This window comes from Podarcis melisellensis (assembly GCF_964234715.1).
Source record: "Podarcis melisellensis genome assembly, chromosome: 3".
NCBI classification, from domain to species: Eukaryota; Metazoa; Chordata; class Lepidosauria; order Squamata; family Lacertidae; genus Podarcis; species Podarcis melisellensis.
The window spans coordinates 30,306,822-30,333,837 of record NC_138530.1 but is presented as its reverse complement, the minus strand read 5'-3'; the positions used below and the strand labels follow the sequence as shown (position 1 = coordinate 30,333,837).

Below are 27,016 nucleotides of genomic sequence, written 5' to 3'. Positions count from 1 at the left end.
CATTGAATTCCTGCCAGATAAAGAGATTGCAGTATGCTAGCTGATGGAAATATGTCTTCTCATTCTAAAGTCTTCATTAAGGTGTTTTCCTTAAATGCTGCAAGACAGACAAACTGAGCAATATGCAACAGAGTGATATGCAACAACCTGTATAATAATTAAAATAAATTCTATGATTTTCTACAGAATGTTTATACAGCAAGCCTGCACCCTTCCGCTACTCTTGTTTTACAACAAAATTATGTGGGTGTGTGGGTGAGAGAGAAGCGACAGACGGCCCTTGATATTTGGATTTTCTATCTATCCCTCAAGCCAGTATTCCTAAGGCAATTAAGGAGATTTTAAAATGCTTAATGTCATTGATCTTAGCCAGTGCTTTTTTTCTTTTTTTAAAAAAGTTTAAGGGTACTCTCATTTCCACACTTATACTAAAATACTGCCCCTCAATGAGGTCAAACTTAGATTCACAAAATGTTTAGGGGTATGTCCCCCCCCCCAGAAAAAAGCACTGATCTTAGCTTCCGGCTCTCAGCTAGACATTTTTGAAATTCCCTAGTGCCTTTGCTATTCACAGGCCAAGGGAGTCTCCCAGAGTTTCCTGGCACTTGCTTTTTATTTTGTTTACAGGCCACTAGCTATACACTGAACACTCGTCTTTAACTATGATAACTTATTCCTCGAGGAAGCTCTGTTTCTGCAGAATGCCATTCCCTAATTGAAGTAGCTTAGGTCTACTTTAATGTGTACAATGAAAATGTGTGTGTTGAATCCAACAAGCTTGCTGTAATAAGTATTAACAAGTAAAGTTCAACATGGTTAAAATGAAGTATTTTAACTCCTTTCCTTCAAACAAGGGTGGAGGTATATGCATGCAAAGGCCTCTTCCCTCGATCACCACCTGAGCAGAGCCCTTTTTTGTCTCCTCCTAATAGATAATAGGAACTTGGAGCTAAGAGCTCTCATTATGTGTTAAGTAGGATGGCCATTATCTGATTCTTCACCCCTGAAGCTTGGATGTGAATGTTTCCTCAGCCATTTTTTGCACAGGCGATGGGTTTTAATTATGTACAGGTGTAAGTATATGTTATTGCAGATGCTACTTAAAATTTACATCCTTCTTAAACCTAAATCAATCATTAATGCATAGCGTTTGCTCACAACACACGAATTCAGAGGGGTCACTCAACTGATTGTTGCAAATATTCATTTGCTAAAATCCTCATATGTATGTGTCACACACACACTGAACTTTTATACTGTCTTTCATCATTCTTGACTCCAGGGTGTGTTATAAACATATAAAGCAGATAAAACCAATTCTCAAATGAATTGTTTAATTTTTTTAAATGCTATGGACGCATTATATAGTCTCAACACCTATGAAGGCCGGGGAAGTATGTAATCCACCAAAAGAATGGCCGGGGAAACCCAGCCAGATGGGTGCGGTGGTATTATTATTATTATTATTATTATTATTATTATTATTATTATTATTACTACTACTACTACTACTACACTGTAGGTGCCACTAGCCAAACATCCAAGGGGAGGGTGTTTTAAATCTGGGCCTCTACTGTCCTATTCTTCTTCTTCTTTGGTGATCACTCGTAGCAGAGTAAGACTGTCTTCCATGAACATGGTCTTAAAGAGAAAGCTGGTTCTTGTGTCACAACATAATCCACCAGTCCCTCACAAAGAGCTAAATGGATCCATCACATTATTCAACACCTTCCAAATCACGAAATATTTTTAGGATTAATCTTCTCTCGCATTACTGCCAATCCACATCCCAAAAGACTTGATGCTTCTGCCCTGACCTTGAGAAATTATTTCATTTCCTGGGCTGAAGGCTGGGCTAGGAATTGCAATTCTACTGACAGGGATTTTTCCAGATATCACCATGCCAAGGTAATAAAAATTGCTTTACAGATAGGCACAGAGAATGCACATTAATTCAGCACTGGCAGCAATGGAGTGAAGGAATGACTGCTGGGAATAGCAGCAAGGATGGAGAGATGAAGTTAAAAGCCATATATTTTTTAATCTATCAACAGGTTAACTTACCTAGAAGAAGCTAAAGGCAAGTGTAAGAACAACCCACGTAATGGGTTCTCGCCTTCATTGGGATGATAACAAATTACTGTAACTAGAAGGGACTTTAATATACAATTGTAGTTTCTGTTATAACACTGTACAACTTAAAGTAAATCAAGATGAAAAAATTAAATGTATTAGGTAACTTGAGGAACTGGCAGAACTCTTAGCTAGATATGTCAATAGCTCCTTCACCAAACAGCAAAAGAGCCATTTTTAAGAGTTAGGTAAATTTACAAATAACATTTTAGACTAGAAATTATATGCTTGCAAGACATCCCTGTATCAAGCAAGGAAAGCTGTGCACTCTTAGCACAATGCAAAAGGATTCTAAGAATCTTAATGCAAGAAGTTTAAATCATACACCCTACAATTTTAAGCACTGTCATCACACTAAATCTTATATACACACCTTAATGACTTTTCATTGCTATGTAAAGGAAAGTTTTCATTATGATAAATCCTTTATTCTTACAAAAATGCTACACACACACACACACACACACACACACACAGTGATATGCTATTTTTCAGCTGAAAAAGGAAATAACTTGTATTGAAAATGAACTGAAACATGTACAGGAACCCACAATAAATTATGTAAACAGGGAATGTCAATATTTAGAGTAACCCACAGCAGTAGAAAATCCTGTTAAGATAATGCATAACTGTAAAAGAATTGTTCTGCTACATGCATTTGAAAGGCACATAACACAGTAAGTTTGAAACCCATTTTGGATAATGTGTATTATCTAGAACCTTCCAGTGTGCTCTGCTAACAAAAGTTGCAAAGCTGAATTAAATTAAACTGGCTTTGACACACAGGAATCATTAAGAACAGCTGAGCTATGATTTTAGAACATAACTGGTTAAATGTTTTTGTATCTAAACATATGCACACTTTTCAAAGTGACAATATAGTTCGAATACCTTTAGACTTCTGCACTTAATAACTGTGTTTTGTTGTAAAAAAGTCATAAAACCATACAATATTTTAATATGCTAAACAGACATACGATGAACATGTTTTAAATGACATTCAGTGCAGGTTTCCTAATCTCAGTTTATCAGATGAGAAAATTGCTTGTTGTACATGCATATCCCCAAGTAAATTTAAGATACCAATCAAGTTTAATTGCTGAATGCCTTCTGCCAGTTTTGCAGTCACATTCTGCTTCCTTAAAAACAATACCTACTTGCATTTGTTCTCTTCAATCACTATAAAAGCATTTTGCCTCCTGTTGGGTCCGAACAAAACCAGGAAATCTCTTACTTTAGACACGTTCCCTGGCAGCCCGTTAAGTTTTGCCACACTTATTCTCAGGCTTTTTAAGTCTCCCCCTTCAACTGCAGTCTCATTGTAAGTCAACGGTCATATGCATACTTAACACGGCTTTGCAAAAACAAACAAACAAACAAACAAACCCATAAGTTCTTAATACTTGCATTAACTCACCTAATTATTCTGAAATTCCTGGCTTAAGCCGCATCAAAAAATGTAGTGCAGAAACAGGAGATAAATATTTGGGGAGGAAATCTCTCCCTGATTGCCAAATAAAAACAGTGTTGAAGAATTAAAATCGTTATCTTGAAATGAACTAAAGAAAACTCGAAGCTATATGCACGATCTTTTATGAAGTCTTCGCGGCAAAAGCTGTTGGTTAACTGCTCAGAACAGCAGAGACAAAATAGCTGGTTGAGGCTGCTCTGCAATACTGCAGAGAGGAGTCTGTATGACACGCACATGCAAATTGCCTTAAATCAGGCTTGCTGGGGGCTGGAATTTCTAGCTCTCTTTCTCCTATTGGACAGTCGAATTTCTCTCCTAATGAGCCTCAAGGGGCAAGGGCTCAGTGGTAACAGCTGGTATGGCAAAGGCTTGATTTCCATGCAAGGTTAGAAAGGCAGGATATTACCATTAACATGCCCCCCCCCCCCGTTTCTGCGGGAGAAGCTCATAATATTGCTGCTAAACATATCTGTGTTTTTCCTCTTAAACTGAACTAGTTGCTAGATTAAGACCCTTTCAGATGGCCTTATTTGGTTTGCTATTTTAGAGAAACTTTAAACTCCAGCGTCCAGGTACCTCATTTGTAAGATTTGTATATGGATTTTTCACTACACTTTGCAAACATAGGTCCACTCTACACTAAGAACAGCAGAGAAGCACGGCTGGGTCAGTCCCAAAAAAGTCTACCAATTCCAACATTCAGCTACCAACAGAGGCCAGGCCAGTCAAATGCATCTGGGAAGTTCACAAGCAGGGAATAAAGGCAATAATCCTCTCCCATTGTTCTCCAGATCCCAGCAACTGGTATGCAGAGAGAGGCATTCCGTCTCTGAACCTGGAAGGTTCTATTTAGGTATCATGTCGAATAGATCTATCCTCCACAAACTTGTCTACCCTTTTAAAAGACATTTAAGTCTGGCGATGCCACTGCCCCCAAATCTTGTGGCAGTGGGTTTAATAAACGAATCACCTTCTTTTATGTCTCCTGAATCTGCGGTCAAACAATTTATGTGTCCGGAATCTGAGGTAAAAAGGTGTGCAAAAGGAGGAAATCATAGAATTGTAGAGTTGGAAGGGATCTGTAGGATCATTTAGTCCACTCCCACCCCCACCCCTCTAACGCAGGAATATACAGCTGTCCCATACGGGGATTGAACCTGCAATCTTGGCGTTATCAGCACTACGCTCTAAACAACAAAAGCTGAATTAATTTGTTGCATCTGAAGAACTGAAGAAGATGCAGGACAGATCCCAGTCCCTGAACTAACTTTCTCAGGAAGGAAGTTTGAGAAACTGAGGTAAACAGTTGTGACAAGAGATGGAAATCTAGGTCACGCTGACAAAATAAAAAACAATACATCATCAGATCCAGATGGCACCCACCCAAGAGATTTCAAATGTGAAATTGCTTATCTTCTAACAAAAACTTGTAACTTGTAAGATCAGCCTCCATTACGGAAGGCTGAAAATTGGACAGTGTAACAGCTATTTTTATAAAGGGATAGAGGGCAGGAAGATCTAGAAAATTATATGTCCGTTCTGGGAAAACTGAAAGAAAGCAATACGGATGATAAAGCTAGAATTACCAAGCACTTAGAACAGGGGTCAGCAACCTTTTTCAGCCATGGGCTGACCAGGTGGTGGGCCAGACTATATATATATATATATTGGGCGGGAATGAACAAATTCTTATGCCCCACAAATAACCCAGAGATGCATTTTAAATAAAAGGACACATTCTACTCATGTAAAAACACCAGACAGGCGCCACAAATAACCCAGAGATGTATTTTAAATAAAAGGACACATTCCACTCATGTAAAAACACGCTCAGCGGCGTAGCGTGGGTTGTCAGCACCCGGGGCAAGGCAAGTAATTTGCGGCCCCTAACCTGCTGCCACTGCCAGCTTCTTCTTGCTGCTGCCAGGTCTGGTCTGATGTGGTTCTCTCCTGCGCTCAGCACTGCGCTGGGCGGCCGCTGCACTGTCCCTCCTCCAGATAGTCCCCCGCTCTCTCTCAGCACCGCACACCTGGCATCTACCCCCTCCACAGTGGGCGGTGACCCGGCGGCTCGGATCGGATTTGCACAGCCAGCATTGCAGTGAGAGAGAGTGAGTGAGCCAGGTAGGGGCAGAGAGCTGTGAGTGCGAGCGTGCCCCCCCAGATGTTGCGCCCGGTGCGGCTGGGCCCCCCTGCACCCCCCACGCTACGCCACTGAACACGCTAATTCCCGGACCGTCCACGGGCTGGATTGAGAAGGCGATTGGGGCACATCCAGCCCCCAGGCCTTAGTTTGCCTACCCCTGACTTAGAAAAAGAAGTCTTTGTGAAAAGAATCCCTGCCTGTATGACCTTTTTAGCGTTTATTTATTTTGATTATTTTTATAGACCACTTATATTTTAACAAATCCACTTGAAGCTGTTTTGTTCTTCGAGTGTCAAAAAGCATGTGGATAGGGGCAATCTAGATGGCACTGCATACTCTGGGTTTCAAAAAGCTCTTGGAAAAGTCCCTCATCAAAGAGGAAGCTAAGCCAAGCTTACTCATGAGGTAAGAGGGCAGGCCCTCTTATGGACCAGTAGTGGGTTAAAGAACAGGAAGCAGGCGGTAAAAAAATAAAACAAAGGCAGTTCTCACAATGTAAGGATGTAAGAAGCAGAGTCCCTCAGGATCTATATTGGGACCTGAGCTTTTAAACTTGTTCATAAGTGATCTAGAGTTAGGAGTGAATAGCGAGAGAGCAAAGTTTGCTGGTGACAACAAATGGTCAACACAAAAAGGCACTGAGAGGAGTTTGAAAAGGATCTACCCAAACCTGGTAAATGGGCAGTAAAATTGCACAGGCAAAACAAACAAGCGGAAAGTGATGCATGTTGGGGCAAAAATTTAAAATAAATAAAAATCTAACCTCACATATATGGTGCCTGAACTGCCAGTAACTTACAAGGAAAGAAATCCTGTGGTTGTAGTGGATGGTTGGTTTAAGATGCTGACCCAGCTATGGCCAAAGCACATTGCATGTTAGGGAGCAGGAAAAGGAAGAATCATAGGATTGCAGAGTTGGAAGGGACCCTGAAGATCATCTAGTCCAGTCCCCTGCAATGCAGGAACATGCAACTGGGGATCAAACCTGCCACCTTGGTGCTATCAGCACCACGCTCTAATCAACTGAGTTATCCATCTACATGTTGTGCTCATGCAGACTTCCCATAGTATCACTGTGAGAACATGATGCTGGCCTAGATGGCCAGCTGCTCTGATCCAGAGGGCTCTTCTTATGTTCTTAAATCAGCCTTTTAACTTGTTGATTTAAATCACTGCAATAAAATCTTCCTTCACTGCAATTCAGAGCACTGCACTAATTACTGTATTTTTCGCCCTATAGGACGCACTTTTCCCCCTCCAAAAATGAAGGGGAAATGTGTGTGCGTCCTATGGGGCGAATGCAGGCTTCAGGAAGCTATCCACAAGCCTTGATAGCAGCCTGTTCTGGGGGCTGGGGTCGGGGGTCAGGGGAAGCTCGGGCTTCCCCCACCCCAGCCCTGCGCCTGGGGGGGGGGAATAAAAAAATTCCCCTTTATTCCTCCCCCCAAAAAAAACTAGGTGCGCCCTATGGGGCGAAAAATACGGTAATCCAGAAAGGAACATACCACAGTGCCCAAATCACCATCTTCCAGGAAGGTATATTACATATTACATTATTTTTTTTATTACACTATATCAGAAGAGGTGAATGACACTCATGGGTACAACTGTCAACCAAGCATCCGGGAGCAAAGGTGAGACAGGAATAATAAACTCTGGGCGGCTTCCAACAAAAGATTAAAAATACATTAAAGCATCAGTCATTAAAAACTTCCCTAAACAGGGCAGAATTCCCAAGAATTCCCAAGTTATGCAATTGCTCCTTTAAAGGTAACTGGAACCACACTCTTCCACAAATGACATGCACCATTGTCCTGGGAAAGCTACAATAGTCAAGGGCTGCGAAAAAGATTCTATGCACCTCAGTGGAACATCATTCCTTAGGTTTTATATACAATACTCTGGCCATTACCTCCTTGAAGGCATTATTAGTGAGCAAGAGCTCGTGCAAAAGGGTTAAGTTGTATAGCCCAATATAATTCTAGCCCTAGGACTACTGTCTGGAGACTAGAGCGGCCCTTGACAATACAGACCCAGACATGAATTACTGTCAAATCAGAGACTTGCACATATTACTCAGCTTAGCATTATGCAGCATCCTAGTAACCAGAGAAATGTTGAAGAAAGACGTAGCCAAACTCTCAAAAGTAAGAACAAGCATTTTGTTAACATGTGAAGACAGGCTGAAAACCAATGGAAGACTATAGAAATGCAACTGGCCTCTATGGCAGCCACTTCTTATTAAACACGTATGAAAAGCAGTAAGATGCCTAGTTCAGCTGTAAAGTCACAATTCATGAACAGCAGAAATCTGTCTGTTTTGTTTCTATGACTAGTGATGATCATTTCCCACAAGCATGATTTTATCAGCCAATTTTCTGCTACCTACTGCTTTTCAGACACAAGAATCTTCTCTTTCTATAAATAAATAGGTGTGGTTGTGATAGAGACGTGTAGTGAAGACAGGCATTTAAGTAAAGAAACCAAAAGGGTTTCATACAATAGAGGCCGACTAATAACCTCAGCAGGCATGCTTTAATTTCAATTCTTTATGGATAAGCTAACCAACAATATAACCTCTTGAGTTCAAAAGGAACACTACACACACCTGTGGAGTTTCAATCAAACCACAAAATCTGTTAAACAGGCTGATCTCTGCTACACACAGTCAGCTGGTTATAAGCAAAGGAATGTGTGACATTGGTGGAGTTGGGTCATATGTATCTTACCTTAGCAACTTAAAAGCTCTGGTGGCGTATTATGAGGTATGATAGCTGGCCCTATGCCAACCTTAATAGCACTTATGGACCTATAAACATAAGAATGCATACATGCATATTATATTCTGCAAATATGCAGGAATAAGTCCAAAGAAATTAAATAAGTGCAGTCTGACTTGCTTTTCCCCTGCTGGCTAATTCAATCATTTGTTTCATAATGTACCCCAAGGTCCAATTATTCTGACAACTAAGAGACAACCTCATCTGATCTTGGAATAACAGCATGCACTATGGTGTGTTGTTGTTGTTTAGTCATTTAGTCGTGTCCGACTCTTTGTGACCCCATGGACCAGAGCACACCAGGCACTCCTGTCTTCCACTGCCACCCGCAGTTTGGTCAAACTCATACTGGTAGCTTCGACAACACTGTCCAACCATCTTGTCCTCTGTCGTCCCCTTCTCCTTGTGCCCTCCATCTTTCCCAACATCAGGGAGGTGGCCAAAGTATTGGAGCCTCAGCTTCAGGATCTGTCCTTCCAGTGAGCACTCAGGACTGATTTCCTTCAGAATGGATAGGTTTAGTGTGTAAGTTGTCGCTTTGAGACAGCTGATGGTATGGTATCTTTCAAGACCACATTGTCCTATATATGGTGAAAAATTACTACTAGCAACTACTATTACTACATCACTGTGCCCATTTTCCTTCCCCCACATGATAAACCTCTTGGACACGTCATTTTTTAAACTGAGCAAGATCCACAAGAGGAGGAAGATGGCTAGAGGATTGCATTATTCTGTTAAAAATAAGAAAATATCTATGGTACCCAAGCATTAAGCAGGGAGTGGACACTATGCTTATCAGTCCCCCCCCCCCCATCATACACCAAAAAGGCTTGTTAAACAACTGATGTAAACCAAAATTATTGAAAGAAATCAAACAACTGCAGCGTATGGTTTAAAATATAAAAAGGTGCAAAAATGTGCATGTTTCAAATAACATTCAAAATGTGTACCTTTCTCAAAATGTATCAAATTGGATGAGGAAATTAAATTGTTTCAACAGTCATAGAAGCTTGACTTTCTAAAGTAGAGTTTAACACGCCTGTTTGTAACTTCAAGCAAGTTGCCTGATCTGACAAACATGCACCAATAATAAATGACTTACACTGGAGCGCAGCTGTACTAACATTTATACAAAGTCACACAGTCATATGCATTCCATTATCACAGGTGTTGGCTTTCCACTATGAGTTACAACTAATAGGAAACTTGAACAAGTATACGCAAACCCCCAGACTGGGCTATTTTTACAAGCAGCCAAGGCGGGAGATGATATGAGTCCATCACCCGTAAACATAATAAATGATGCAAAAAGCCACATGCAGCACTTCATAAATTGGACAAGGTTGGTACTTTAGAAATCCCACCATCTTGATGTTATACACGGATTACATTGCTTGGCAGGCATCTAGAGAAGACATCACCTGTCCATTTATGTATAATGCTGTTAGAACAAAGAGGAAGTATTCTCAATTCTACCTTGTGAGAATTAAGACAAGGTGAAAAGCACAACCACCATATCGGAGCTAGCTGTCTAACAGCACCCACCCACACCATGGTCAACTCTTACAAGTTTGGAAGCCGCACTGTATTCAAGGGAAACCATTCAAGGGAAACCCAGCCAGATGGGTGGGGTATGTATTAATCAATTATTATTAGTATCATGAAGAGTCCTGGCCATCTCTATTGTTACTAGTTTCAGGAGAACTACTAACAATAGATCTCTCAGCAGCTTTCAGTATCATCAGTCATGGAATTCTGGAGCAGCAGTCCAAGCTGGGTGGAGACAACACTGGGTTGTGGTGATTCCGCTTATATGTGGGTAGCTGGTTCCAGGTGATGTTGGACCACATAGCATTTACATCTCAGGGTCTTGCAGCAGTGTTCAAAATTCCCCCAGTGCCAGGCGTGTTGTGCTACTTGCGCAGGTCCAATTATTGTTCTTATTTCATGTCTATATCGCTTTACATTTTAAAGAGAAAAAAACCCTACCGGTACATCAAATACAACAACGCAGAATAAAACAGATTCAAGCTTCAAGGAAAATATTTCAGATCCTTTTCTATGTGACATTTTGCTTCTCAACCTAACCTACCTCACAAGGGTGTTATGTGGATTAACTGAGCAGTGAAAGAACCATGTACTCCTTGTAGAAAAAGGTGTATAAATATATATAATTATAAGTACAATAAATAAACTCTTCTGCTTGCCTGCTTAAGAAAACTGGAGAGGCCAGCTAGATGGAGACGTCCATTGCCAACCTAGCATCCAGAGGTTTCCACATGGTTGCCAGTGGCAAAACTCACCCGGCTAATTTAGAACACTACCTTTCATTATTAACTAGCATTATGCAAGACTGTTATTGATGTTTATGTCTGTTTTCATCAGAATCGGAGTGCAGCCATTAATATATATATATATAAAATCTCTGCTGCTTTGCATCTTATGATGGCTCGTTTGGTTTACTCGATTTGCGTTTTTTGGCATTTAACAAATGAATATTCTATAACACTGTATTACATTCTCTGCAGCCTTCTGGAATCTGCCTGTGCTAAAGTTTTTCCATACACAAAGGGGGAGGCTGTGAATGTTCAATTAGGGACAACTTAAGCTATGTATATGGCTCTCATAAATGTTTCTTTTATCAAATGAACAGTTATGGCATCAACCTGGGAGGTTGCTGCTTAAGTCAGAGAACTGTAACACCATGGACTCTAATAGCTGCCTTTATTCAGCACCTACACTTTTTCCTGCTTAGGGTAATGAAATAAGTATTAAGACTACAGGAGTTTTTTTCTTTACAAGAGAGGTCCAAGTGATTTGAGAAAACGGACATTGCAACAGCTCATACAGAAGGTTTTATCTGATCTGAGATTTGCTGACACACTAATGAAGGCTGAAGCAGACAAGGCAAGAGAAAATGTTGTTTGAGCACAAATTTAAATGTTTATTCACTAGGCTGCTTGGGTTTGAGAGCACTGCCCAAACACACTCTTCCAATGCGGAGACAATATTTTCTAGTTGTCTCTTGGCAAAGAGATGGGAGCCTGGGAATTCCTCTTGCATGCAGATAAATCAATGGCCGGGCTTTGAGCGAGCTAACCTTCAGTGCCTTCAGAAGCATGTGTTAAATGTCTCTGGGACGCTCCAGTTTTGCATAGCTCACACTAAATGAAAACCACCAGCTCTAATTATAAGCTGGTAACTTTTAAAAATGGATTAGTTCAACAGATATATGAGATAATTATTATTATTATTTGAAAACAATGCATGAATTCAACTAATTTTTTTCAAACCAGAAGCCCAAATTCAACATTTTTTTGACTGTCAGTGCAAGGGCTGTGACAGTAGCATTAAGCACAAGAATAATGGCTGCACAATAAGAAATCCATCGCAATACTAGCGGAAACTTGTTATGCAACAAGTATCAGGGATACCATAATCTGCTTCACAACCAGCAACAATAACTGTGCTGCCTTGCGGCCCGTCTCCTGTGCAAGCCATTCCACTAGCACAACTAGTACAAGGGACTTTAACTTACTGTGACTTATTTAATAAAGTTATCATTAATTTCAAGGCAATAAGTCATAGAAATCGCTAATCATCATGTGCATTTAAGATTATTTGAACATGTGTTGGCTCACTCTTGCAAGTACTGGGAAACCCAGCCAGATGGGTGGGGTATAAATAAAATAACAACAACAACAACAACAACAACAATTTAATTAAGTACCCTAATACCTTCATTTTTTTTAAATAAATAATATTTTATTGAGTTTCTTTTCTTACAGTCAGAAATATATAGATTTAGGAAAAAAGAAAGAAAACAAAGAAAAAAAAGAAATATATATAAAAAATCCAACTTTCCATGATGTTTTTTAACAATCCAACTAGACTTCCCCACATCCTCCAAACCCTGCGTTCTTTGTAATAAAAACGTCAGCAATTTGTTACCTTGTTTCATAACTTACTGTAACTTTCAATTTATCATGTTTCTAAGTTCACGTTTTATATCCCAATTCTTATATATTTAAAATAAACATAATAAAATTATTTCACAATTCCACCTCTTCTTTCTTATACCTTAATTTTCAGTTCACATCCTCAAGTTACTGAAGCTAAAGTTTCCTAATCATGCATTTTTCTTAACATTCATACAGCTTATAATGTTTTTGCAAATAGTCCTTGAATTTTTTCCAGTCCTCTTCCATTGTTTCCTCTCCCAAGTCTCGGATTCTGCCAGTCATTTCGGCCAGTTCCATATAGTCCATCAACTGCGTCTGCCATTCCTCCAGCGTGGGTAAATCTTGTGACTTCCAGTACTTTGCAATGAGAATTCTTGCTGCTGTGGTAGCATACATAAAAAAGGTTCTGTCCTTTTTTAACACTTTCTGGTCCACCATGCCCAGAAGGAGGGCCTCTGGTTTCTTGGGAAAGGTATACCTAAATACCTTTTTTAACTCATTGTAAATCACTTCCCAGAAGGCCTTCACTTTTGGGCAGGTCCACCAGAGGTGAAAGAATGTCCCTTCAGCCTCCTTACATTGCCAACATTTATTGTCAGAGAGGTGATATATCTTAGCAAGCTTGACTGGGGTCATGTACCACCGGTATATCATTTTCATAATATTTTCCTTCACGGCATTACATGCCGTGAATTTCATTCCGGTGTTCCATAACCTTTCCCAGTCCTCAAACATAATGTTATGCCCAATATCCTGTGCCCATTTTATCATGGCCGATTTAACTATCTCGTCCTGTGTGTTCCATTTAAGCAGCAGATTATACATTCTCGAAAGTGTCTTAGTTTTGGGTTCTAACAATTCCGTCTCTAGTTTCGATTTTTCCACCTGGAACCCAACCTTTTTATCTATTTTAAAAACCTCTTGAATTTGAGCATAGTGTAACCAATCTTGCACCTTATTTCTTAATTTTTCCAAGCTCTGCAACCTCCAATTGTCTCCAGTTTTTTCAATTATTTCCCAATATTTCGGCCAGTAGGCTTCCATGTTGAGTCTTTTTCGAGCCTTGGCCTCCACCGGTGATAGCCACCTCGGGGTCTTACTCTCTAATAAGTCTTTGTATTTTGTCCAGACCATAAATACTGCTCTTCTGACAATATGGTTTTTAAACAGTTTGTGAACTTTAACCTTGTCCAACCAAATATGCATGCCAGCCAAAAGCATTATCAAACCCTTCCAGATCCAGGACATCAGTGTTCTCCAACAGAAACCAATCCTTCAACCAGCAGAAGGCTGCAGATTCATAATATAACCTCAAGTCCGGCAGGGCAAAACCCCCTCTTTCTTTCGAATCAGTTAATATTTTAAACTTTATTCGGGGCTTTTTGCCCTGCCAGACAAACTTAGAGATATCCTTCTGCCACTTTCCAAAGCATTCCACTCTGTCCACGATCTGTAGGGCCTGGAACAGAAATAACATTTTTGGCAATACATTCATTTTTATAGCTGCTATTCGACCCAACAAGGAAAGTTTCAATCTTGACCAAATTTCCAACCCTAATACCTTCATTTTTTTAAAAAAGCTCTGACATTACATCAATTTGACAATCTCTGAAGAGACAGAAGGAAATAATCCATTGTGCCTCCTTGCCACAAATTTATCAGGGCTCCTTTCCAAACTCACCAAGGCTATGGGAAACGTTCAACCCATTTACAGTTGCACCAGCTTAACGTTCAAAAAACCTAAACCATGAGCAATAAAGGAGGTATATGCTCCCACTGCACAGCTTTCCGCAGCCCTTAAACTAATGCAGGATTTGTCAGCCTCCTCACTGTTATTCACAAGTAAGAAAATATAGTTGAATGATGATCAATTATATAACTACAATATATATCACAGCTGTTTTTGGAAGCTCTATATGTGAAGGCGCTTCAGGCTCCATCTTCTCCAACAGCAATGAGTGAAGAGCTGTACTTGCAGAAAAGCTAATATTACGCATATGAAACTGGTTCTCTCCCCGCACCCATGACAACCAAGTTGGGGGGGGGGGAGGAAACCCACCTGTAATTCTCAGTGTTATTTTACTTTTAAAAGTGTGTTGTAATGTTTTAACACTTAGTTCCAAATTAACTTTGTCAGCCTTTGCATTCTACAGGCTCTCAGTTTCCTTTCAAAAACTTTTTCAACATCTGTAATACCAGTGAAAAGGGCATTCCAAAAAGGGTTTGGAAAAGGGTTCCAAAAAATACTGATGATGGGGACAAATTTCACACAACATATGAGCCTGCTAATTAATTCCATGCCGACCACAGCACAGAGACAGACAGACAGACAGACAGACAGACAGACAGACAGTGCAAGCCTCAGACTCCATCTTCAACAGTCTAAAACAACTTTCTTTCTTCTCACATTCCCAAGTCCCTAAAACCTGTAGCCAGGCCAGAAAGTTATGAGGACAGACCCCACATACTGTATATGGCTGGGCAAATTGGAACTGTTGTAATACTAGAACTATGTAAAACTTTGGAAGTACACCGATATTCCAATAGCGTTCATATTAATTTGTGTATAGTTTCATGGTAAGGAACAGAAAGCTAAGAATCAAGGGTTATTATATAACTGATTTATACCAAGAGTGTTCTTAAAAAGAGAACACTTTTAGAGCTTAGAGAAAGCTTAACTCCTCTTCAAAGTACAAAATCTCCTAACCCCTGTTTAAATACACTACACATGCACCTTGACCCTTCAAAAATGGTTTTTTTAAAAAAAAAAAAATCTTCCCTGGGGGGAAAGAGGCCTAGCTCATAATTTCTGTATTAAACTCTGTACTATTAGCTAAGGAATGGAATTATTAGTGACAGGTTCACTGAATTACCTGAGAGGTCACAAGAGCTTCCTCAAAATCTAAAACTGCCACCATAAATTTAACTAATGACAAATGATTTTTTTAAGCTACCAGAAGGAGATGTGCACAGGATAAGAACTCTTCCAAACACCAAGGTAGGCACTGCACAACAGTCTTCTACAGCAGTGACAGAGGCATACAAACTGATATGCATCAATGCTAGTTTAGATGCTGCTTTCACAATTGCGCTATAACTTTTACAATCCACACAGTAAAAATGAGAAGCCAAGGACGAAAATTAATTGATGATGGCAATCCCATGCACTTAAACATGAACTTCCCCAATCAATCAAGAACATTTGCGGGGAAAGGTCTGATTCTGAAACCAAAAAGAGTTCACAGATGCAAAGTACAAAACTACCCCATCACTTGCAGCTTTTCTCCCCAAAGTGTTTTGCCAATGCACAGCAGAAGAGTGGGGCATCTGTATGCTCCTTTTTGTCTTAAAACTTGGACCCTGCTCTAAGTTCCCGGGACAATTCTTGTTTAAGCACATGGAAGTGCCATAATCCTATCTAGTTTGGAATCAAATCAGAAGCTGATTCCTGATCAATACACTTGAGGGCAATTTCATTTCCCCATAAGTTAACCTGTGTAAAGTAAATGACCGTGAAACAGTCATCAATTTTGAGAAAACAGAAAGGCTATTCACCTGGTGTTGATACAAACATATCAAAGATGAAATGAAGGCGCTGCTCTCAAACAGAAAGTTTTGTCATGAACTAAGTATTTGTTTAGCACCAATTAGGTGCTGGTCTGATCACACACACACACACACACACAAAATTAGCCTACTAGGGGCACCTCTGCCTTGAAGTGAAAATTATCTGAAAGCTACAGGGATGAGTGTGCATCACAAAGAAGCAGCCAACTTCTCAAGTGGGTAAGAGAGCCATCCATATTTTGAAATAACCCATCTGCAAAACATAACTTCTCCCCTGAGCCTTCCCCAATGGTAGGGAAACAAAGGCCGATATAATGATTCTATAGTAGGACCCTGAAAACTGTCAAAATGAAGAAACCCAGAGCGTAATCCTACAATATCTGGAAGGGCATTCCAGGGGCTGCAAGTTAGGTCAAATCTACCCCTCCAATGTAAGACATCTGATGTCACAGACTCCCTCCCTATGGCTGGTTCCTTCAAAGCCAACAGATGTTAGAGTTCCATAATCTGAAGAAGCAGAAGGGGGCTATCTTGAGATGTGGCTTGCGTCCAAAGTCCTCCTGGCACTCTGACAGGCCACAAACCAGAGAGAAATTTAAATAAACTTCTGAGCATGTCTAAATCTCTCCTTCCCTTTTCCTCTGCCTCATAGTAGACCACATGTTTTGTATGGAAAAGGTCCCAGGATCAACCTTTGGTATCTCCAGGTAGGGATGAGAAAGACTCCTGTCTGAAAAGCCACTGCCAGTCAAAGGGGAAGGGAAAGCGTTAAGAGTACAGTTGTTGTCGGAAACTTGCATATAGGCCCAGCCAGGTGCAGGATAAAGCAGTTCAAATGCCTTCAGTTCCTCTCCCTTGCAACTTTAGGAATGCAGCCTTAATATTAAAACAAATGCATGTTTGAGTTGTAGGATCTTAATCAAAGTGATCTCAAATAACCTTAGTAAAAGTGGAGTAACTATATATAAAAAGTAACAACCAACGGTACATAAAATGCAAAATAACAAGTTTCACATTTTCCTTTGGACAGACCCTTCCTTTTCCCTCTCTCCAATATATACTTGTTAAAGTGTCATCATGTCCAATCTCAGGGCTGAACTGCACAAGGCCTTTTTTGTATATTTGCCCCCCTTGTAAAAGCAACGTGTGCAATGATCATGACATCACCCTCCAAAACCAAAGGTTTCTGACAAGCATTCTCAGTAATCTGAAGGCTAATGAAAACAGTGTTTGGAATGGCTCCACCCCTATAATTTCTCAGAAGGGTTGGTGTGCTGTATCACACTTCTACCCAACAATACCGGCTACAGTTCAGGTCAGGGGAAATTATGCACAATACACTGAGAGTGCCATCAGTGCTCATTCACACTCTGCTCATCATCAGTTGCTCATGAAGATCAGAAACAAAAGCACTTTAAAGCAGGCAAGTACAGAAAAAGAAGGCAAGCAGACACTGACATTGCTAGCTACCAAATTGTTCCGACAAAAAACAACAACTTTCATTTGGTCTAATTGAATGCAAAAAGTTAAGCAATTTAGAATGTGACAAACCCATGGACCAGTAATTTTAATGTGGTTTTTAATGTGATTGTTCTTTTAATATCCACAGCGATGTTAAATAAGCAGCCAGCCATACAACAGGCTCTGCTAAAATCTACTAAGAGCAGAACCATGACTTTGTACTGCTTCTCATCATTAAATAATCTGGCTAAACCTTATAGCAAATTTGTGCTTTTCCAAGTGCAGTAATGAGAAGGAAATAAAACATAAAACTAGCCAGCTCAACCCCCCCCCCAAAAAAAAACAGTGGGTCTTCATAGAGCTATAGTAGAAACAGAATATTTTTGTTATGGCAGAGAAATTGTGTGGCTGCTTGCCTGGCTGGAAGGTAGGAACTGAAAGAGATTTAGTGTATGAGGACTGACTCAGACTTCAAACTACAGTGGTACCTTGGGTTAAGTACTTAATTCGTTCCGGAGGTCCGTACTTAACCTGAAACTGTTCTTAACCTGAAGCACCACTTTAGCTAATGGGGCCTCCTGCTGCCGCCGGAACACAATTTCTGTTCTCATCCTGAAGCAAAGTTCTTAACCCAAGGTAATATTTCTGGGTTAGCGGAGTCTGTAGCCTGAAGTGTATGTAACCTGAGGTACCACTCAAGAGGCATTTTCCTAAATTCAAGTACTGTACATAAAAGATCTCAGGTTCAATACCTTGCACTTAACTGTTTGTGTGTGTTTAACGTGTCCAACCATCATCATCAGAGTGACAAGAATAAAGCAGAATCGAGTCCAGAGAGAAAATGAAATTCTGATAATACTTTAATGTTAACCAACTGAACAAGAACAGTATATAATATGATGAGAAATAAAGGGGGGTTGTCAAGCCTTAAAAGGGAGGAAACTGCCTGCAGAACCACTTTCCTCTCCAATTCCTCCATTACTCAAATTTCAATCTTCCTCTTCACTCACAGCCAAAACCCAACAGCCCAGAGCCTCCAGCCAATTAAGTTTGCTGTCAGACCAATAACAGAATTAACCTCTTAAGATCCTGATAGCTCGGTTGGTCGAGCATGAGACTCTTAATCTCAGAGTTGTGGGTTTGGGCCCCGTGTTGGGCAAAAAGATTCCCGCATTGCAAGGGGTGGACCAGATGACCCTTGTTGTCCCTTCTAACTCTATGATTCTATAAGTCACACACTGAATGTTCTCTGCAGCTGTAGTTCCAACAAAGACTACTAAACAAAAATCAGTTTTTCGCTTGCTACAGCTGGAGATTTGAGCTACAAGGAACTAGAAATATTTGGATGCCTAAAATCAGCAGGCAGAAGGTCCTGCTGTATTTCCCCTGCTGGATCAAAAGGTCAGGCTCTTGGGTATTTAAGCCAGGCATGGCCAATCTACTTATTTGACTTTCCCCTTGTTGGCATCCATCTGTCTCAGGATCCACTGGCTTCGTAAAGTCTGTCTGTTACAAAGAACAACCTTTCACAACTCCATTTCTCTTTGTGCCTGAAGTAGGCTCTAAAACCTTCAGAGAACCAAGTCAGGTCACTCACTATTTAATAATTTTATATCACTCCTCTCTACAACAACTATAAATCAGGCCTCAGAGTCTCTAGTTCAGATACTAGGCAGAACAACAGGACCTCAGAGTTTTCACTTTATTGTGGTGTCTTTTTACTGCATATTTAATTATTTTATTCTGAAGCATATTTATGTCAGGTGGAGCAGGTTTCTGCTCATGTGCAGAATATACACAAATACTCCACAATATTGCAGTGATGTAATATTGTTTTATTTGCTAATTCCTAATTTTACATGTTCACCGTGATCTCTAAAGCTCAACAGAGGATAAATGTTTTAAGTACATTAAATAAAGGTGCAAAAGCCAAGACAAATAAAACCATTTCTCAACTGTTCTGAATTATAAAATAAAGCTTGTGCTACACCAATGTATTTAAAAAAAAATCAAATTAAAAAGTTGAGACACTATTTTAAAAACAACAAAGCAAATGCTTTTTTTTTTTTTGCTTTCTTGGGATGCTCTAGTTCCTCCTCCCATTTAAAAGACTAAACCAAAGAAGGCATTTTTCTCCTTCCTGAACTTCAAGTCAAATACAATTTAGGACAAGATCCCAGCACACTTTAATTTACTTCTCCTTTTGCTATTGTTACACAGCCGTTTCTAAATATTTGTCCTTCCCAGATTACCAAAATGGACTGAGATGTGATTCCTTTGTAGTGCAGATGATTTGCACAGACCTCAAGCAGGAGAGAAATTCTCACGCCTTCAAGGCACAAACCGGATTTAGGAGGTGCTCTGCTCACATGGCAGGGTAAACTAATAATTAAAGTCAAAGAGAGCTTTCTAACTAACTTGCCCAAAGAAAAGGGTCGCAATATTGTTATTACTGCACTATGGAAAGGCTCTGGTTTCTAATCCCCCCCCCCCCACAAAAGCCAGAGGCCATTGCAAAACACAGCTATCGCAAGTCAGTGTCTCATAATGAATCTCTAGCTTTACAAGAGGTTCTCCATGAGAGGTGAAGCTTACATATTCTCTGACACCCCTACACAAAACCAGAATTCCTTATAACCTTCCTTGAATATTACACATAACTTGTTGTTGTTTAGTCGTTTAGTTGTGTCTGACTCTTCGTGACCCCATGGACTAGAGCACGCCAGGCACCGCCTCCCGCAGTTTGGTCAAACTCATGTTGGTAGCTTCAAGAACACTGTCCAACCATCTCATCCTGTCGTCCCCTTCTGCTTCTGCCATCCATCTTTCCCAACATCGGGGTCTTTTCGAGGGAGTCTTCTCTTCTCATGAGGTGGCCAAAGTACTGGAGCCTCAGCTTCACGATCTGTCCTTCCAGTGAGCACACACCCAGTCATAATTTATTCAAGACTAAAAGAGATACATGCACATAATACAAGCAGTGGCGAAACTAGCCTTTATTTTACCAGGGTCAAAGATCCAGTTTGGCACCCTCTACCAGCATTTGCGCATATATATATATATATATATATATATATATACACACACACACACACACACACACAGGCAGACAGCCTCAGGCAAATCAGGTCCTCCCTGGAGGGCACGTATTGCGGTGAGACCTGGACAACAGACACCCTGTGCTGTGGGTGGGTACAATTGGTTAGCCACAACACCCGATTGATAGGTCCCTCAAAGCTGGGTACAATCTGGCTAATAGGACGCAGTCTAAACGGTTTGAGGGACCTATTTATGCCCATGCACGTCACCCAGAGCTTCCTCTTTCGGTGCATGCATTCGGAACACCCACCCACCTCTCCCTACTTTTAGGGATTGTTGCGCTTGAACTTACTATGTCATTGTGTGTCATCTGTCGTTAGGACTGGGGCACTGCAGGAATTTTCCCCACTTGGCTGATAGGCTGTTGCCATTTGGGTTTCACCTACCGCGTAGCAAATCATCACAACTTGTAAGGTTGCGGATAGGCTCTGGTTCAGGTGATAGGGGTGGGAGAACGCTCTCGCCATCCCTATGTGAAGGTATTCCATTAAAGGAATCCAGGGACTCAATAGTTTGGTCAACCCCTGAGAGGGGGTTGTGTCTGTGCCTGAGTCCATTTGGACGGCAGAGCTAGCCTGTTCCTGGCTTTCCGCTTATCCAGATGTTCACCCTTGGCTGACCTATGCTGGTGTCCTGGGTCAGCGCTACCTGTATGGCAGGGAGCTAGTTGAACCAGAGCCTATGTAACCAGTCACTTTCTGCAATCAATAAAGTTGTGGCCTAAATTCTGCCAAAAACCAAACCAAAATTTTGAGTTAAGTGTAAATTTATTTAGGGAGGAGGTTTCTGGGTCTGAACATGCAAAGAAATGCCACCACACAAGGGAAGTCGGGCAGGGTCCCATTGTCTACCCATTGTCACCTGAAGTGGTACCTCAAAAATCACTGGCGCAACCAGCCTTGCTACTCTTGTCATTACCATTTGGGGGTGATCACCTGTGGGAACCCCAATTGGAGGAAACAGGGCAGGGAGAGGGAGGGGACAGGTGGATAGCTATCTTTACTTAGCAGTTTAAAACATGGTTCCCTCCCCCCATAAGGGGTGGGGGTGGGGTCTTGGTGAGAGGGCTTCCTTTCCACTAGATGCGAACCTCCTCACCCTGGAGGACCTTGCAGCAGGATTTGTGCCTAGGGCTTTCCCGCCCAAAATTCAAGATAGTTTGTACTGGCTAATCAGTATCAAGTTTAAAGCGTGCATTAAAATTCCATTTAGAAGATATTACAACAATGTGAAAAACATATTTAAGGGAGATGACAAGGTATGCCATAAATCCTTCATGGGGCTTAATTAGTTTCAGACTAACCACTTAATGACTGCCAAAAGACCAAAGCTGCTGTATATACATGCATTAATTTCCAAAGTCACTGTCTGCTTATGCAACTAAAATTGATTCAGATCCATGCACACATCTCTGCACAGTCCTAATTTAGCAACGGCCCCTGTGATGTAAATACCTTGATGCTCAAAGTTTAGAATATCCTTCAAACTTTACATGTGTCGTGTTTTTAAGTGAGGAGCACAATTATCACCTGAAGTATGGAGCCACACCAGTTATAACATGTGATTTTTGTTATGGAAAAGTCTTTCCTAGAGAAGGGCCAACTGCACAACTGCAACATTATTTTTTCCTACCTCAGTCTTAAAGCAGGTAGAAAAGGTTCAAAAAGGCATTAATAATTAATAATAATAATAACATTTATTTATTTATTTATACATACATACATACATACCCCACCCATCTGGCTGGGTTTCCCCAGCCACTCTGGATGGCTCTCAACAGAACACCAATAACAATAATAAAAAAGCAACATTATCAAACATTAAAAATTTCCCTAAACATATATTTCAAAGAGGTTAGATATAACTAATACTAAATGAGATCAGTTTTAAGGTATAGGTGAAGCTGCCCAAAAGTGTAAGAACATACCCCAACAAAGATCCAGGGAAATATAAATAAAAGTTAAGTTCTCCATCAACTGGGGAAAGGCCATTAGCAGATTACGGCTATCATATTCAAGTGCAAAACATTTATAAAGACCTGTGTGCATCCTCCTCGAAAGCTTGGACAAATCAGGGGTTCCAGCTCCACATATGTGGACATTTTAAGTTGTGTACATGTATGCATACTGCTGTTGAAAGTGACTGGTGTAACACCACACAAAAAAATCACGTTTGCCATGTTCTGTGATTATGAATCTGCCGAAACAGGAAATCTCTTACCACCCTGTTCATTATCATAATACAGTTATGTCAAGAAAGTAAATATCCACACAGGAATATAGTCAAACATGATAAAATCCTACACCTGCCCTGCTCCACACAGTCTGTAGCATAGTAATAGCTGGTAAAAACAAAAACACTGATTTAATCCCGTTAAAGAATCAACTCTCATGTAATCTTTTTACAAAGCCATCTCTAGAGATGATGACCAGAACTTCAAAGCATTTGAAAAAAATTACTACCTCAAAAAATAAACACTGCTTTAAAGTCAAGTAGCTACGTGTACATACTATTGTGGTTCTTCAAAGTTCTCCAGCTGCTGCATTTTACAATGGAAATTGATGAAAGGGAAACATTAACTGAACCTCTATTTTACTAGCACACATCAATCTGTTTGATGCAACGGTTAACCCAGCTGTTAACTTGATGTAGAAAATTAAAAATGGGGTTTAAACAAAAATACTCTAAACAAAGAAACACAAAAATCTAAGATGTGTTTTACTGTGTCTTTATGACATAATAAATAGCCAACATTTCTTACTGGAAGTGAAGACTGATTCAGCCTTCCACAAAACGTTTGATCTACCTGAAGACAAGATCTGCTTGTCGGAACTTCAAACTTAGTGCTTCAGCAGCTCACAGATCTGAGGCAAACATTGTGAATTAAAGCAGCACATTGAAATACATTTACAATATAAAATTGCAAGTTTATGAAAATACAATCCATATCTACCAAGCACTGTTTGCTTTTGGCTACGATAGTCAAGGATCACTTTAACTCAGTGTCTATAATTTATCATCACTACTATCAGAGTTATATGGAAGATGGTTTTGGCAAGTAACAAACACATCTAAGTTGCACTGGAGAAAACTCCCTTAGGTATCCCATGTATTCAAAAGTAGGCCCCAGAAAAGTAATCCATAATGTAATGGTTTCACATACTGTTAGGCTGTTGCTGATTTGATCATATTGGACCACCTTGTTTGCTGGGTATATCTGGTTTACAGAAGAACTCGCCAACGTTCAATGCACTATTTGAATATATAACAACTGTAAAATTGAGTTTCATTTATCTAAAATATCTGGAACAGACATTATTAAAGCATTATGTATGCATCATTCTTCCTGATTCCTGGACTAGAGTCCTTGCTAAGAGGTGGGTTTTCTACTATCTCCTTTCTTAGGGTTGTTTCCAATGCTATGCAGAGTTTCAATTGTATAATGGGCCTTTCATTTCTCCTCCCCAGCTCTGGAGGGTTCCCTGTAGTGTCCATGGTTGGCAAAGCAGTCTAGATTGCTGCAACACGACCCCTGCTACTTGGAGGAAAATGTCTCAATTCTGCCCACTGCTGGGTCTACCCTCTAGATCAGTGATAGCCAAACTTGGCCCTCTAGCTGTTTTGGGACTATAACTCCCATCAACCCTAGCTAACAGGACCAGTGGTCAGGGATGATGGGAATTGTAGTCCCAAAACAGCTGGAGGGCCAAGTTTGGCCATCACTGCTCTAGATGGAATGTGTCTCCCACCCACCCCTTCCCGCCAGGCATGCTCTACTCAGGGAGCCCACTTAGTCTGAGAACCACTGCTCCAAAATCGAAATATGGCTAAAGTTAAAATGTTATGGTAAAGTTATGGATGGTCATAAAGAAAGATTTTGGGTCTGACACCAAGGTGGGCAGGCATGACCAGCGAAGGCTAGAAGCAAAGCTGAGCAGGGGGTTGCAGGACCGCAGCTAGGTCCGAGTGAGCAACTTGATCCAACGAAGATTGAGAGCAGAGCAAACCTTTTTAAGCTCCTACTTTCAAGACTACCTCTCTCTCATGCTCCATTCCCTTGTGACCAGATGTAGATTCTCAAAGAGCCAGCCTCCTGAACTGGAGTCAGGCACTCCATTCCCTTAGTCTTCTGGCTGGCGGACAGGCAAGGTCCTCTTAAAGAGCTGTGCTGATGGGTTGAATACAGGCACTCCATTCCCTGGTCTCCTGGCTGGTGCATTCCTTGCACAGCTGCACTGGTGAGGTCCTGGGAAGGCATTTATTTGGCATCTCAGACTCAGAGGATGGTGTCCAGAAGGGTTCAGGTTCTGGTCCTACAGATATAGAAGGCTCTTCTGGGGCTCATGGCCAACCAGTCTTAATTCACATCAGAAATATTTCATCCTTCCCATTCATGGCCCGGTACCACCCCAAAGACCAGCTATTTAAGCAGTGGCAACTAATTGATTCATGGAAACAATTCACTGCATGCACAACTTTCTTCCAGAAGTTCCTCCACATGTGCTATAGTGGAACCTCGGTTGCCAAACGTAATCCAGGCTGGAAGACCGTTCGACTTTCGAAAAGTTTGACAACCGAGGATCAATTGCCAGTCGGCAAAATCAATTGAGAAAATGGAGAAACACGCCTCGGAAGTCGTTCGAGGCACGTTTGAAAATGGAAGCATTCACTTCCAGGTTGTTGGCGTTTGGAAGCCGAAACGTTTGACTTCCGAAGTGATCGACAACCGAGGTTCCACTGTAAATACAATGCGCTTCAATTAAATGAAAAAACAAAACTTCTTTACTGCATACCTGACAGTTTTCTAGCAAAAGGGACCCAGTGAATCAGGGTAATAATAAGATAGTTGTGCTTTCTGATACAGTGAAAGCTAACAGGGAAGAACTTCCTTGGATTTAAAAAAAATGCATTTCAAGAGCTATTACAACAATAACAACTACTGGCTGTAAAAATATGTGGAGTGTAAGAGCAAAGAAACTCCACTGCTCTCACCCCCAACGGTGGATTATGCATAGTTTTAATAGGATCAATTGGACTAAGCCATGAGGTTATCAGAAATTTCTAGCCGTATGCCCATAACTTTCTCTGCAACAGCTTAACAATCTGGAACAGTGAAGCAGAAATAATTCTGCCGGCTAATAGGAAAGTTGAGACAGAAGGCAATAACAGCCTACTTTAATCTTTTCAGATAAAAAATAACACTAACAGGCTCTTGGAAACTTTATTTGAATTCAAAATGTACACAATATCCCTAGTCCAAAAGATTATTTCTTATCAAAACTGAATATTCGACTACAGTAGAATTAAATTCTGTGTTCTTAAATGTGTTCTTTGGCTAAACCACTTCCTTCTATAGAGACATGGAAAGGAAATCCAGTTTCAAGAAAAATACCATCTATTAGGATTTAGTCACAAGACTATAGATGCTTGCAAAAGGATTTAACCCACTATGAGCATTCCGTCCTACTCTGCTGAGGTTTAAACCATGAGAGTATAATGTGGTCTCCATATAGCTGATTATTTTCCATTCTGCCTGATGCAGAGTTCAAACTACAATTTAGTAGCCCAAACTGGACCAGAAAGTATTTATTGCACCAAACAGAATCAGCAATAAGAAAAAAGAAAGTACACCACCTTTACAATTCCCTCATATTGCAGTCCGTAGATTTACATTCAGGTAGGTAGCTGTGTTGGTCTGACGCAGTCGAAATAAATTTAAAAATTGTCCAGTAGCACCTTAGAGACCAACTAAGTTTGTTCTGGGTATAAGCTTCCGTGTGCATGCAGTCACCAGACCCTTATATATATAGTGGGAGGGTAGGGTGAGGTTTTTCTCAGAAGGGTAGTAGGGGATGAGTGATTGACTCAGTGGGTATGGTAAACCTGTTGATGACTGCAATTAGTCCTACAGTAGTCCCACCCTCCTTTGAGACTCCTTCAGGTAGTGATAAAGCGGGATATCAAATCCAAACTCCTCTTCTTCTTCTTCTTATTCCTCGCCCTTTGCAAATATGTTTTCACAGCTCCATTCTCATCCAGGACTGAAACATTCTCTCAGCTTTTTATGATAGCTTTATGATACCTCTGCTTTGTCTGGAGACATCAAAATAAAATACCTTGGATACCACAGCTCATGGGGCATTGCTAGCCTTATGCTCAGCACTTTAAGAAGCTCTGAGCAACGCGCTGGCAAATCACTTCTTTCTCCATTCCACAACAGCTGAAGCCTGCATACCGCAAGCATCACCTGACTGACAGGTGAGCATGGTTTGGGGGAAATGGCATGTGCCAACTGGACCCCTTGACAGGCCAGAACAGGCCCACAGGCTGGAAGTTTCCTACCCTAAAGCAGGGTTTCCCAAACTTGGGTCTCCAGCTGTTTTTGCATTACAGT

At 40.7% G+C, this 27,016-nt stretch overlaps 1 protein-coding gene across 3 annotated transcripts in view; it reads right to left on the bottom strand.

Annotated features, from left to right (window-relative positions):
* The window catches only part of DISP1 (dispatched RND transporter family member 1), a 93,351-nt gene that overhangs the window by 48,463 nt on the left and 17,872 nt on the right, over positions 1 to 27,016 (bottom strand). The window contains exon 1 of one of the 3 annotated variants that reach the window (XM_081903720.1): positions 3,551 to 3,829. The exons of the other annotated variants lie outside the window; for them this stretch is intronic. The gene's annotated coding sequence lies outside the window, so the exon portion shown is untranslated. Of the gene's footprint in view, positions 1 to 3,550; positions 3,830 to 27,016 lie in introns of those variants that run through there. 3 annotated transcript variants of the gene reach the window in all.